The sequence below is a fragment of the Aphis gossypii genome, chromosome 3 (assembly GCF_020184175.1).
Source record: "Aphis gossypii isolate Hap1 chromosome 3, ASM2018417v2, whole genome shotgun sequence".
Taxonomy (NCBI): Eukaryota; Metazoa; Arthropoda; class Insecta; order Hemiptera; family Aphididae; genus Aphis; species Aphis gossypii.
In genome coordinates, this window is record NC_065532.1 from 41,488,161 (window position 1) to 41,500,907 (window position 12,747).

Genomic DNA, 12,747 nt, shown 5'->3' on the forward strand with positions numbered 1-12,747 from the left:
TATATATGTTAACAGTTTTCTAAAAACAATAATGTTTTCCCGTACACAAAACTGGTCCAAAAGGATTGCAATTTTTCAAATGTGGTCGAATGAAACGCAAGCTGGCGACCAACGGTTTCGTCTCGGGACGATTGTATATATTGTGCCCGAGGACTGCGCGGGACAATGAAAATGTTATTTTAATATACAATGTTTTTTATTATTTATTATTATTTATTTTGAAATTGATCGCGGTGGGTCACGGCGGGAATCGGTGTATAAGAAACGGTGTATAAAATATCATTATTATTGTAATGGCTTTTATTTTCGGTTAAACGTAACGTGTACGTTGAAATGCGTCGCGATACGAGCGGGCTATACTTTTTAATGGTGCGCGTAGCGCGCGCGCGACGTGAAAGACTGTCGCCGGAAAAAAATTATACGGACACGATTAAATAAGAATTGAAGATGATCTATACAGTGCCACGCACGGTTAAACAGCGGAATGTCGTGTGTCGAATTCCGGAACGGAACACATCTAAGGCCAACTTATTTACGTTTATCCGCAATACCTCGGCGTACACGCGTATTATAATTATATATAGGTGCGCGAAAAGTGCCGTATTTTGGATTCAAAAGGCACGCAGTCTGTGTAGTAGGTACCCACTACAGCTACTATTAGATACGGAAACACTGATCGGTATGTACGGTATGAGCACCGACAAAGGCGCATACCACCGCGTGTACACTGTATATAGCATGGTATATACGAGCTATTTCAGCTCGTCGATATAAAATAATACGTAGTCATCTAGACCAGAGGTTCTAAAACCGCGGTCCGGCTCGTCCCCCCCTCGGGAGCGATCTAAACCGTCGTGCCCGGGGTCCGCGGCGCTAACAAGTAACACTTTGAAAGTTTTAATTCCGTTCTCGGGAATTTATTCGTGCAAAAAAAGCCTTCTGCACCGTTGTGTTTGTATCAAAAACAAATTTCGAAACCGCACAGAAAACATATTACGGAGTCCGAACTATTTACGATTAATGAGTATTATTATCGGTACCGAAGTTCAAAAACTAATTTCTGGAATGCAAAACTGACCACCGCGTTAAGAAATTAAAATTAAATTTGTAAAATAATTAATAAAGTTAAGTATATTATTTAAAACTATTACGAAACACGTTTCTTGTTATATCATCTTTATGTGATTATAGTAATATTATAATATTAGTTATGATAACAATTAATAATATGTATCTATTTTTTTTTTTAAATGGATACTTAGAACAAAATTGGAAACGTGTATGTTTAAAAATGTCTTTCTTCAGCCGTTCAAATACTTCAAAATTGTAAGAACCAGTGACCTAGACTATAATAGTATATTATTTACGACTATCGATTACTGTAAATTTAGACTTTAAAACGATTACAAAAATTTTAGCCAAAAAATGTACTTGGGCATAGTAAGCTTCATTTTAAAGAGTTATTAGTGGAGGAATAATGGCTAAAAAAATTTAAATTCTTGCTTAGAAATACTTAAAAACCATGAGCATTCAAAGATTTCCTCTAACATAAATACATAATACGTGTACATAAATGTAGTATAGTATAATAACTTAAGTATTATGTTCAGCATAGAAACTGAAGTCGATTGTTTAATTTTTAAATACATTAATTATTATCATTATTATATCAATGACATATAATAATTGTTCTGAAACATAAACAGTATAGAACTATGAAGTTGAATCTTTTTGAAAAATATACACTGGTTATGCGCTTTATATTCAAGTTTATTTAGAAGCGAAGCAACTTTCCCAATATCAATCCTTCCAATTTATTATTAAGTAATAGAAAAATCCAAATAGATAATATATTATTATGTAAAAACGGAATTATATTATAAACAAATACAAATAGTAACCTACTCGCAATCTGATATTCGAACCTGACAGTCCTATTTTATAGGATATATTACATTTATACTTACATTAAAAATATAATACGTCTAAATCCTATTAAACAAAAACTAAAAAGCTGGTAACTCGAAAAAAGTAGAAAATAATGGTCATAGAAATTATATAATAATATTCTTTAGAATGGTATAGTTCATCGATTGAAATATCTATAAGATGATTATGAGTCTCTATATTATAATGTTTATACAGATAATATTATTTTTATGAAAAGTGTTTGACTACTGAGCAGTGCGCCAATTTGTTTGAGTTAATACATAATATTATAAAAAAATATATATCAAACTATTAGATATTAATCTAATTTTAAATCAAATTCCATGATTTTTATCGTTTGTGCCGCTGCACATAAAAGCTAATTTTCTTTAAAAAAAAATATTTTTTATCCCCGGGGATTTCACACGATCACTCGCAGTGAGGAATCTTATATTTTGTCTTCATTACAGGCGCGTACGCTATAATAATATTATATTACGATGTTTTAGTACGTTCCTACGTTGTTATTTACTATTACCACTTTTTTTTTAGAAGCTGATTGATTTTTTCGTATTACGGCATATAACTATAGTAAACATTCATTCGTTTTTTGATGGATTTAGAAAATTGTTTGATAAATATATACTATAATATAAAACGTACGCTACTTTCCTAGACATTAGCAATTTGCTCACGTCCATGGATATTACAACAAACACTTTGCTTAAGATCCCACATGTCCACTTTTCTTTATTTTTTTCGGTTTTATTATTAGATCTAGCGATACTCTGGATATATTTTTATGATTTATTTTTATTATTTTTATACAGAACAGTATATTTTCGACTTTCTGTTCGTTGTTCCCCTACGCTTAATATTTTAAATGTGATTTATTAAAAAAAATATTGTGAATACTCGTATTATGCATATTTATTCATGACTAACACGTGAATTTTTAGTTACTTGACTTTTTCTTAGGATAACGTTTGTTAATTGTATTGGTTACAAATTAAAGTATTTAATGTTATTTTACAAACATTTAATTTACAAACACTATCCTAATAAGAACTAGACTAGTATTTTATTTGTATGTAAAATAATTACTAAGAAGTTTTATTTTTGATAAAGAAATGTTTGCTAAATGTTCAAAAATTGATTTAGGTACATCAAAAATATTCAATTTAATAGTTCACAAAGTAAAAATTTATTTTTTAAAATCAGAAGTAGGCAGGACATTGTTTTCATAGCATAAAAAAATCAAAGTATTTTGAAATATTGTCTATAAGTTTACTTGAAAATTTAAATTTCAATTATTAAAAGGTAAAATGAGTGTATCCGTAGATCAGTTAAATAATATATTTATAGTTTAAAGAAGCGTGTCACATTTATTTTAACTACTATGTGACAATTACTTTAATACGCTTTTAATTATTATAATACGACTTTATTTTAGTTTAATGTTGAAAAATACACAAAAAGTACACTTTTAAAGTGTACTGGTTGACCATCACAACAGAACAACTCATCATCAATCATGATTAATTTTCCGATAAATTATCTAATAATAAATATATTGTTTTTATTAATAATAATAAATATTAAACATATTATAAAAATTCGTTAGTATGACCATTAAAAGCAAACGACGTGGGCTGTTAAGGCCAAATTTATATATATCTATACATTTAAAGGCAACGTAGATAACGTATTACTATTACATGAAAGGATTTTGGTGTCGAAGTTAATGTACCATATCCATAAAAAAAATATATATGGTCAACTGCCGTTCTTTTATTTATTTGTCCTATCTCCTTTTACGTCATTTTATATATTCGACAATAATAATGATATTAATAACGAACTACGCTGATATCGCGGTTCTACGACTTCAAAATAGGGGGGAGGGAATAAAAGAGGACGATAACCGGCATAGCTGGTATTTTTCCAATTTCCGAGAGAGAATTTAATCTATTTACGGGCAGCTTAGGGGGATGACCATGTACACTGTACAGGAAGCGATGCTTTTCAGACTGCCGGGTTGCGATAAGTCACGGGGCTAGTTGCGTTTCGGGGTATTCAATATCAAATTTGACCCCCATCCCTCTCCCGAATACCTGACGTGATACGATGACGTAATGGACCACGGTAGCTTTTGACGTGATTTTGAGCAGCGCATCCTCTAAAGGACGCGTTAATTGCCCTCGTCGTCCCTTATTATGTATTTACATTTAACGTACATCGTGTACACTAACTCGTTTATACTCCTCTATATGACAATGTTTCCGCTAGCAGTCACAGACGCTGTGTTTAATATAATATATAATAAATTAGGTATACAACGTATGATGTACGTAAAATATACAGTGTACACGTATGGTTGATCTAAGAGTTTAATTTAATCGGGCCGTGTATGACACACCATTGCGGAATCGTGTGCATGCAATAAATCAACACGACTTAAAACGACTTTACCTCACGTGGAATACAGGATGGACATATGTGAACGAAATTTTGATAATAAATAATAGTATAATAATATGCACGGATGTAGTTGATAACCAAATTCAACAACGAGAGAATCTTGGTCCGTTCTAAAGATTCATTTATATGTATATTATTATACAATTTTTATTTAATCATATTTTAATCACCACGTAGTTAAAATGCGACGAACTCGAGGTCGAAAAATGTGCTGCATCAAAGCGATCAAAATAACAGCGAGTAGTTTGTTCACGTAAACACTACAATCAAAACAACGCTAAACGAATATTATCATTTGTAATATTGACAAATCGTGATTGTAAAATTTTAACGAATGGACGATTTGTTCAAATTAATTACTTATTTGTTATTTTTCTAAAAAAAACATATTACCTATACAACTAACAAAATGCACGTTTACAAGAATAAAATTAATTTGTAATTTTAACGTTGATATTTTATCAGAATCGTTAACCTTTTTTGTTTAAAATTTAAAATAAATATTTACAATCTGTACCTTGTGAGCAATAATCAATTGTGATAAATACATAAACAATGACTTAAATAACATGACTTGATTAAAACGAGGAAGGGAATTATCCATTGATAGAACCCTTGTGTTGATTTTAAACCTAATTAAATTAAAAAATGTCGTTATTAAAACTACAATATCATTTATTATTTGTGTTATGAACAAAATACAAGCTCCAGATTAAACAAGACATTTATTGGCTGTATATTAAAAAATATTTTGTTGGATCTACCTATATTTTTCATCAAGTGAATGTCATGAGTTAATAAATGATGATACCAATGATAAAATTAACAAAACTGTCTCACTAAAAGTCGATAACCTTACATTAATATTATATTATGTTTACTTTACACCATGCACACCACACATTAATATATATTATTATGTACCTATAATATTATGTATATAGTACCTACAAAAAGTGTAGAACTATGTTGCATAGAAATTATATTCACGAGATGAAGTAAAAAAACTACTAGACGTTTAAAAAAAAAAAAAACTTGTACGATAATAATTTAATGCAATTATATTTAATTAAAAAAGCGTAACATCAACAATGAAATTCTCAAAAGAATTCTATATGATATTATATATCAATTCTCTAGTTGAAAAATAAAAAAAAAATGTTTTAAAACAACAATAAACATTTCGAGTCGTTTAATTTGATGGATTAGGAGATACAAAGAAAAAATCTTTTCATTAAATTTGCTTTATAGGCATACCATATTTTTAGAAAAAATATTTATGATTATAATCTGAAGTGTCTGATTACTGTATACCAAGTGAATAGCGTGTGATTCAATAATACATATAATATAAATACGTCTATTTGTATACACATATAAGTTATATGTAGTATTATCATGATTTTGTATTCAGTAAGGCTGTAAGTACCTACGTATATACATTTTTCACGTTTCACGAGCGATTTAATGTGCATAAAATGTTGTTAAGTGCCAATATAAATATTATCTTTCGTGAGAGTTTTTAAAATTCAACTTTAATGATAATATCTGTACCTAATACATATTTTTGCACGTATCGAAGAAAATAATTGTGCGTTGAAACTCATGTTTGTTTCATATTCTTCATAGTGAACTCGATAGTTGATTTCGTATTTTATTCTGTAAATTTTTCTTTTTAAGCAGGGACTTCAATATATTATATTACGTTCTAGCTATTGAATGTTTCATAGAATCCAATAATACCGAGAACAATTTTGTTCGGATTTTTTACGACTCGACTGAAAATGACAGTATACTAGTGCGTCCTAGATCTAAAATAATGACGAAACATATTGCAATCGGAAAGCCTGAAAATCACCCTGTAATCTTTAACATTGTGACGACTAGCCAACCAGATGTTACGAAGCACATTCCCGTACTCGGGTAGCTTAGAAACTGTACATTTTCTGAAAAAATAAACTCCTTTTATTTTTATTTATATAATTATATTATAGTAAAAACCATTATCGGAGTCGAAGCACATAATACAACTCGTATATTATTTAAGGACCTATAATGTCTATCGTAGATTAATCGAAAATATTGTATAATGTACACTTGTTATTAACATATATATCATTCCAAACACACTGTAATAATGTACGTATGGTACATTATAAAATGTTAAGCTGGAACGTTATTTGTTATTGGCAATCTCGTCAAACTCCTACCTACACTTCTCCACTTTTTACGAAGGACGGTAACAAAATTATTTTTTTCTTTTTATCATAATGATATTTCAAATTTTTCAACCATCGTGGGTTGTTTTCAAACAATTATTTCACAGACATGTGGGAAAATTACTTAACAACACTCAATCGAATTTGAAATATTCATTATTTTGATTATCAACGTTTCAAAAATGTTTCGAATTTTAAGTAATATAATATTATTACATAAAATAGTGTGAAATAATATATAATAATATGTATGAATTAAAGAATAATATTTTTGAAGTTTGGTTTTACAGTGAATTGAAATTTTTCTCTAAATTTAAAGTGCATACAAATATCATATTTTTCTAATTTAATAGTTTCTCACTATTGTGCCGCAACTTTGCGCAACTATACTATATAACGTATTTAGACTATTTAGATAATACATTGAACTAGGTAATAGAAAACACTAATTTCAAACCTCTACAAGCAACTTTTTTTTCAGTATCTATTGATAATATAAAATAATACATTTTTTACGTATTTTAATATTTATTTATCTATTTTTCAAATTGAACATGCAAAACTTAACCAAAAATATATACATACATACCTCCCACTTGTGTATGCATGATATTAAAGTAAAATAAACGATATAACTATACGCTCAAACGATTTAACTTGTTATTAAAAACCTTATCTCTATAGTATTAATATACTCAGTACACTAATAAAACTGCACGCAATAATAGTGTTATGTTATATTAAATATAATAAGTCACAAACTACCAACAAATTAAATTCAGTTTTATGTCCATTTACAGATTATGAAAATTTTAATTTTAATTTGAACCTAGTCCCAATATAACCTTTTATGACGAATTAAGACCTGGGTCGTTTTAGGGTGTATACCAATTGAGTCCCTTGAAATATTAACTATAATACTAATTGATTTTATGTTTTAGTACTAGCTAGTAGTACTAAAGCTTAGTACTGGTCCCGTCAAACTTTTTGTTAAAAAAAAATATATATATTTACAAACTAATAGAACTGTATTGGTGTATACGTGTATAGGTGATGATAAAATTAAATTTTTTGAATTCATAAGAATACGTGTGATAAATATTTTAAGTATTAAAATAAGTGTGAAAATAACATATTATATTTTAATATCGCCGCGACATAATGTGCGCTGTGTGTGGACGATTGATTTTATATTTTACTCAAAATAATCCTTGGACTCAATCGATATATTTTTAATTTCCTAACCAGGGACTCAATTATGGTGCATTATTTTTTTTTCCGTTCAGTTATAAAGTCTCAATTAGTATATTGTTTTTTTTTCCGTCCAGACGTAAGGACTCAATTAGTACATAGCGTAATTTTGTATCCCTAAATCAACATTCTTGAACACCGTGCGTCGTACAATAATAACATTATTTTTATACCTAAATCGTATAATATTATGGCAATGATGTCTGTCAACGGGTCTATATTACTTATATAGATAATTATTGCGCGGTACTCTCCAAATATCCGAATTCGCATATTTTATCCATATGCATTAGAATGCGATCGATCCGGATCGAGTACGCCGGATTTACAACGTGAAAATTCTTACTCAGCTAATTTCGACCGATAAATCGCTTTTACCCATTTTAGGTTTACGTGTTATATGTAGACCGTACCGCCGACATTTTAAAATTTTAATCGCAAAACCCAAATAGCATTATCGCCACTAAGCCCCGTGCTGTAGGCAGATCGAACGCGTACGCATATTGCATTGTTATAATCCGATCGTAACCCTTTTAAAAATACATTCCATGTATTAAATTATATGCGAGCGCGTTTATGTGCGGTGCGTAATTATTTTTAAGCAATAATATATTTGTATATATAAGTCGTACGAGAATGCGAACGACTTACTATAGTGTATAATATTATAATTATTCATCGTAGTAACAAATTCTTTCGGCAAACGACTAAGTACTATTAGTTACTATGTTAGTATATTGTTACTATTATTATTAAAGTTAAGTACTACATACACCTTACGATTATCATCGTATAAAGGTTCTTGAGTTTAAGTGAGTTGATTTTTTATAATCGAGTTTTCTACGGCAGTTTTTGTGAGCGATTCGAGAATATTGCAGTGTATGGTTATACTCGAATTGCCCACAGTTCCACCACCATAATCCATCAAAAAAATAAATTGATAAATCAATAACAAAAAAAATATATTAATCATATAATCCAGTTTAAGAATTTTGATTAAATTTATAGAGTGAAAAAACTAGAAAAATGTACAAAATATTTTTTATTGATTTATTATTACTTATTTATTTGCGTTTATAACATTCAAAATTATTTTATTTTGTTATATTCAAAGTAATTGAAACCTTAAAATAATTTATTTGTATTATAATAATATGTATTGGAATTAAATTTTAAAAAAAAAACTTGGTGACCTCTCATAATAAAAAAAAAACAAGACTTTTGAAACGTTGACGATTGTCGTTAATTAAACTGCAGAAGTGTAGACATAAGAGATTTTATAAGTTAGTACCTATACAGAAACTATGTGTAAACACAAATTGATTGACTAACTCATTAAGTACCAACTACGAAATAGAAAATAATAAAACTGTTTACTAAGTACTAATTTATTTATAAATAATAAATTCATTTACGCAATTTTGACAAAAAAAAAAGGTAAAAAAACAATTGCAGTCTTCATTCTTTGCAATTACTTAAAACCACATTTATTTGTTATTTAGTAATTTATTATGCAAATACCAAGTATACTAAATTCACCTCCTATTATTATATTAATTACTCACTTATGACGTATTATCACGTTTTTCAACAAAGTTTTATATTATAAATTTATAAACAATAATATTTGATACCGGAAAGTATAGTTTGTAACTTAATTGCCTATAAGCCGCCGTGTTATATCAATGTTACTATAGGTATTATTATAATGCTTGCAATATTAAAATAAAATGATAGATATTTCGAGATAAAGGCTTTTGATTAATTTTAATAAAGTCTATTGACAAAAAACTAAATCTAGTAATTTCTCATTATAACGTATCATATTATCATGATAAAAATATAATATGTATAATGTATATCAATTAACACGATTTTAATGAGTTATCTAGATAGGTAAACATAGGTAATCTAAAAATATTTTAGTTTTACGAAAAAAATAAACGTACATAAGGTTAGATGGAAATGTACAAGAATGGAATAGATTCAGACAATACTATAAAACGATATCATTGGCGTAGTGATTCTAAAAATAATTTTAATATTAAATGTCAATGATGTCCTACCCAGTCTTGGAAGTCTAAAATCAAGCCTTATTAAATTGTTATGTAAAATAACTTTTTTTTCTAACTGGCACAAATAATTATGTAAGCCTAATTTGGAGCCAATGAAGAAAATTCAGGTTAGAATTAATTCATTTTAATTTTTAACAATCCTTAAATTTGATAGAAAATAATAACTTATTAATCTATCCTATCCAGTATCTATGAATATATTTTATGTTTGTTCTATCTATGAAAATATTTGAGCAATTCAATTTCCGAAATGATTTATATTATTTATACTTAGACATAACTGCATATTATTACAGTGCCAAGATACGAATTGTTTTTTTAGAGAGGAGGATACTTAAGTTTTTTCTCTAGGTTTTACAAAACTTGTATAGTTGTATGCCTACGTATAACTCATTTATTACATATTACTTCTTTTATTCATTAACTGTTTACTACACATCTACTTTTTTCTAATGGTTGTACGATTATGTTAATAACTACGGTATATAATTTTACATAACAAGTATTAACATTGTTTTAAACCATAGATTAACGTATTGCCTAATTAATTTAAGTATATTAATGTGTAGTAAACATGAAATTTCATTTTTAATTCGACTATTATTGCTAACAAGAATACAAGACCATAACTTTTAACTCTTATAAACGTATAATAAAAAACAAGCAAACAAGCCATAGCTGACCTTACACAAATGGGATAGCTAAAAATAAAGGAGATTATTATGAAACAACTAAACAAATTAAATGATTAAGAACAAAACAAAAGTCACAGTTTGTACACGAAGTTGCAATAAACAATTAATTGTGCGAAAGCGTGCGTTTGTAGTGTTTGTACGGCGTACACACCAAATGTACAACAAATTAAAATAAACAGTATAACTAGTCTCTAAGTTACATTATTTTAAATTATAACATAATGTTTTTAGGAATTTTGGTATCATATTATTATGTAGGCTTATAACTATAGGCACAGGGTGTGGACGGAGTACACCACATTTATAATCAAACATTGAAGACAACGATGACGTTGAAATCGATCATTTGTTTTAACACCATACTTAATATTTATTCATCACTATATTAAGCAATTATATGAATAAAAAACACGAATAATTTATCATAGATTTACTATGATTTATAGAAATATCATACGTATAGTGGGAATTTCCGTACACTACTGATACGTACTGAATCTCAGTAAATACAAAAAGATTTTTGATTAAGTACAATATTATAATATTTTATATCTGTGCGGTAAACCTTATGGAAAACAAAATAGAGTTGTGTGTGTGTGTGTTTATAACTAATATAAAATATCAACACTTGCTTAGGTAATAACAACTAACATTTAGAATGATCTAAAAGGTTTGCTAACAGGGGGGGGGGGGCGATTTTTAAAATACTAGCGTGTCAGTAATCTCTTATCGTATAATAAATAATGATAATAATAATAATATAAAGAATTATATAAAATCAAGAGATTCTGATGGGGCATATAGCCGACTCACGTATAACCATGTATGTATGCCTCGGTGGAGATGACGACTGCTCGTTGATCAGTGTGGCAAATGACAACGTGGAACGATTGCACATGTATTATATATTGACGGCCGTTTTGAATTAAGAAATTGCTCGTATGCACCTATGGTGGAACAAACACGAGAATTAGAAAAAAAATTGAGTAAAATAAAAAATTGTCTTCTCGTGATATACCGCGTGAGGTAGGCCGAGCAATTATTATTCCAATATCGTGTCTTGACGAGTGCGGAACGTCGACTGCGGCCGCGACGACGAGAGGATATGGCTTGATCCGTCGTTATCTCCGTGACCTTTGCGACAAAACTCGTTTGTTTATTATATAATGCGGAACATTGTATTCTAATTCCGTTTCGACCAATACACAATATAACAACTGCACTACGGGCCTAACTACGACAAAAATTTCGCGGGACACCCCCCCCCCCCAACGTGGCTGCGACACTGCAGGAATATTAATATGTACGACTGCGATCGCGTATATGTGACGTTATAATAATCGTGTCCGTATATAAAATCCTTTAACGTAAACCGTGAGTATAATAATAATAATAATAATATTATAATATACGTATAATGAATCATCTCATTAGTCATTAATCATTATCACCTTGCCCGTATTACGCTCACGCTGTTTAATTAATACTGGCACGGTAATGATCCCATACACGCGCGTCACGGTGTTATTATATCGTTGTTGATAATATAATATATTATAATATCGCAAGGGCCACTTTGTATATATATCGCAATGGCAAAGTCAAAAGCCCCCGAGTCGCATACCCATTTGAAAACTTTGAATTTCGCTCGTTTAAACGAATTCCGCAATCATATATAGGTACACGTGTTATTATATGTATATATACTAAATTATACGTATATAATATAGCTGCAGGTATTATACGTACTATGCTCGAAGAAGGTACGATATTATAATATGTATGTACGTATGACGTTCCAAAAACTTCGTGACGATCCACGTCGTCAACCGCGAATACTTGCGACCCGCGATTTGGTAGCGTCGTCAATACGGAATATATATATATATTTTATTATATTATATAATATTATCTACCCCTGCACAGGTCGCGTGTGTAATATTATTATTATTATTAAAATATTGTACATCGAAAGTACGGGTAAGTCGTCACACTAAGTTTTAACACGGCGGAATACTCGATCGAGCAGCAAAGCGTATTGCGGTCACCTACGCGTAATAAATAATCATTTGCAGATATCGTAAATGCATTGTTTAA

At 29.2% G+C, this 12,747-nt stretch overlaps 1 long non-coding RNA gene across 2 annotated transcripts in view; it reads right to left on the reverse strand.

Moving 5' to 3' along the window:
- The window catches only part of LOC126551328 (uncharacterized), a 36,739-nt gene extending 24,242 nt beyond the window's left edge, over positions 1–12,497 (reverse strand). For both annotated transcript variants that reach the window (XR_007605213.1, XR_007605212.1), the window contains exons 1-2: positions 11,669–12,497; positions 11,464–11,597 (exon numbers count right to left, since the gene is read on the reverse strand). This is a non-coding gene — a long non-coding RNA (uncharacterized LOC126551328). The remainder of the gene's footprint in view (positions 1–11,463; positions 11,598–11,668) is intronic.
- Between the last annotated feature and the right edge of the window lie 250 nt (positions 12,498–12,747).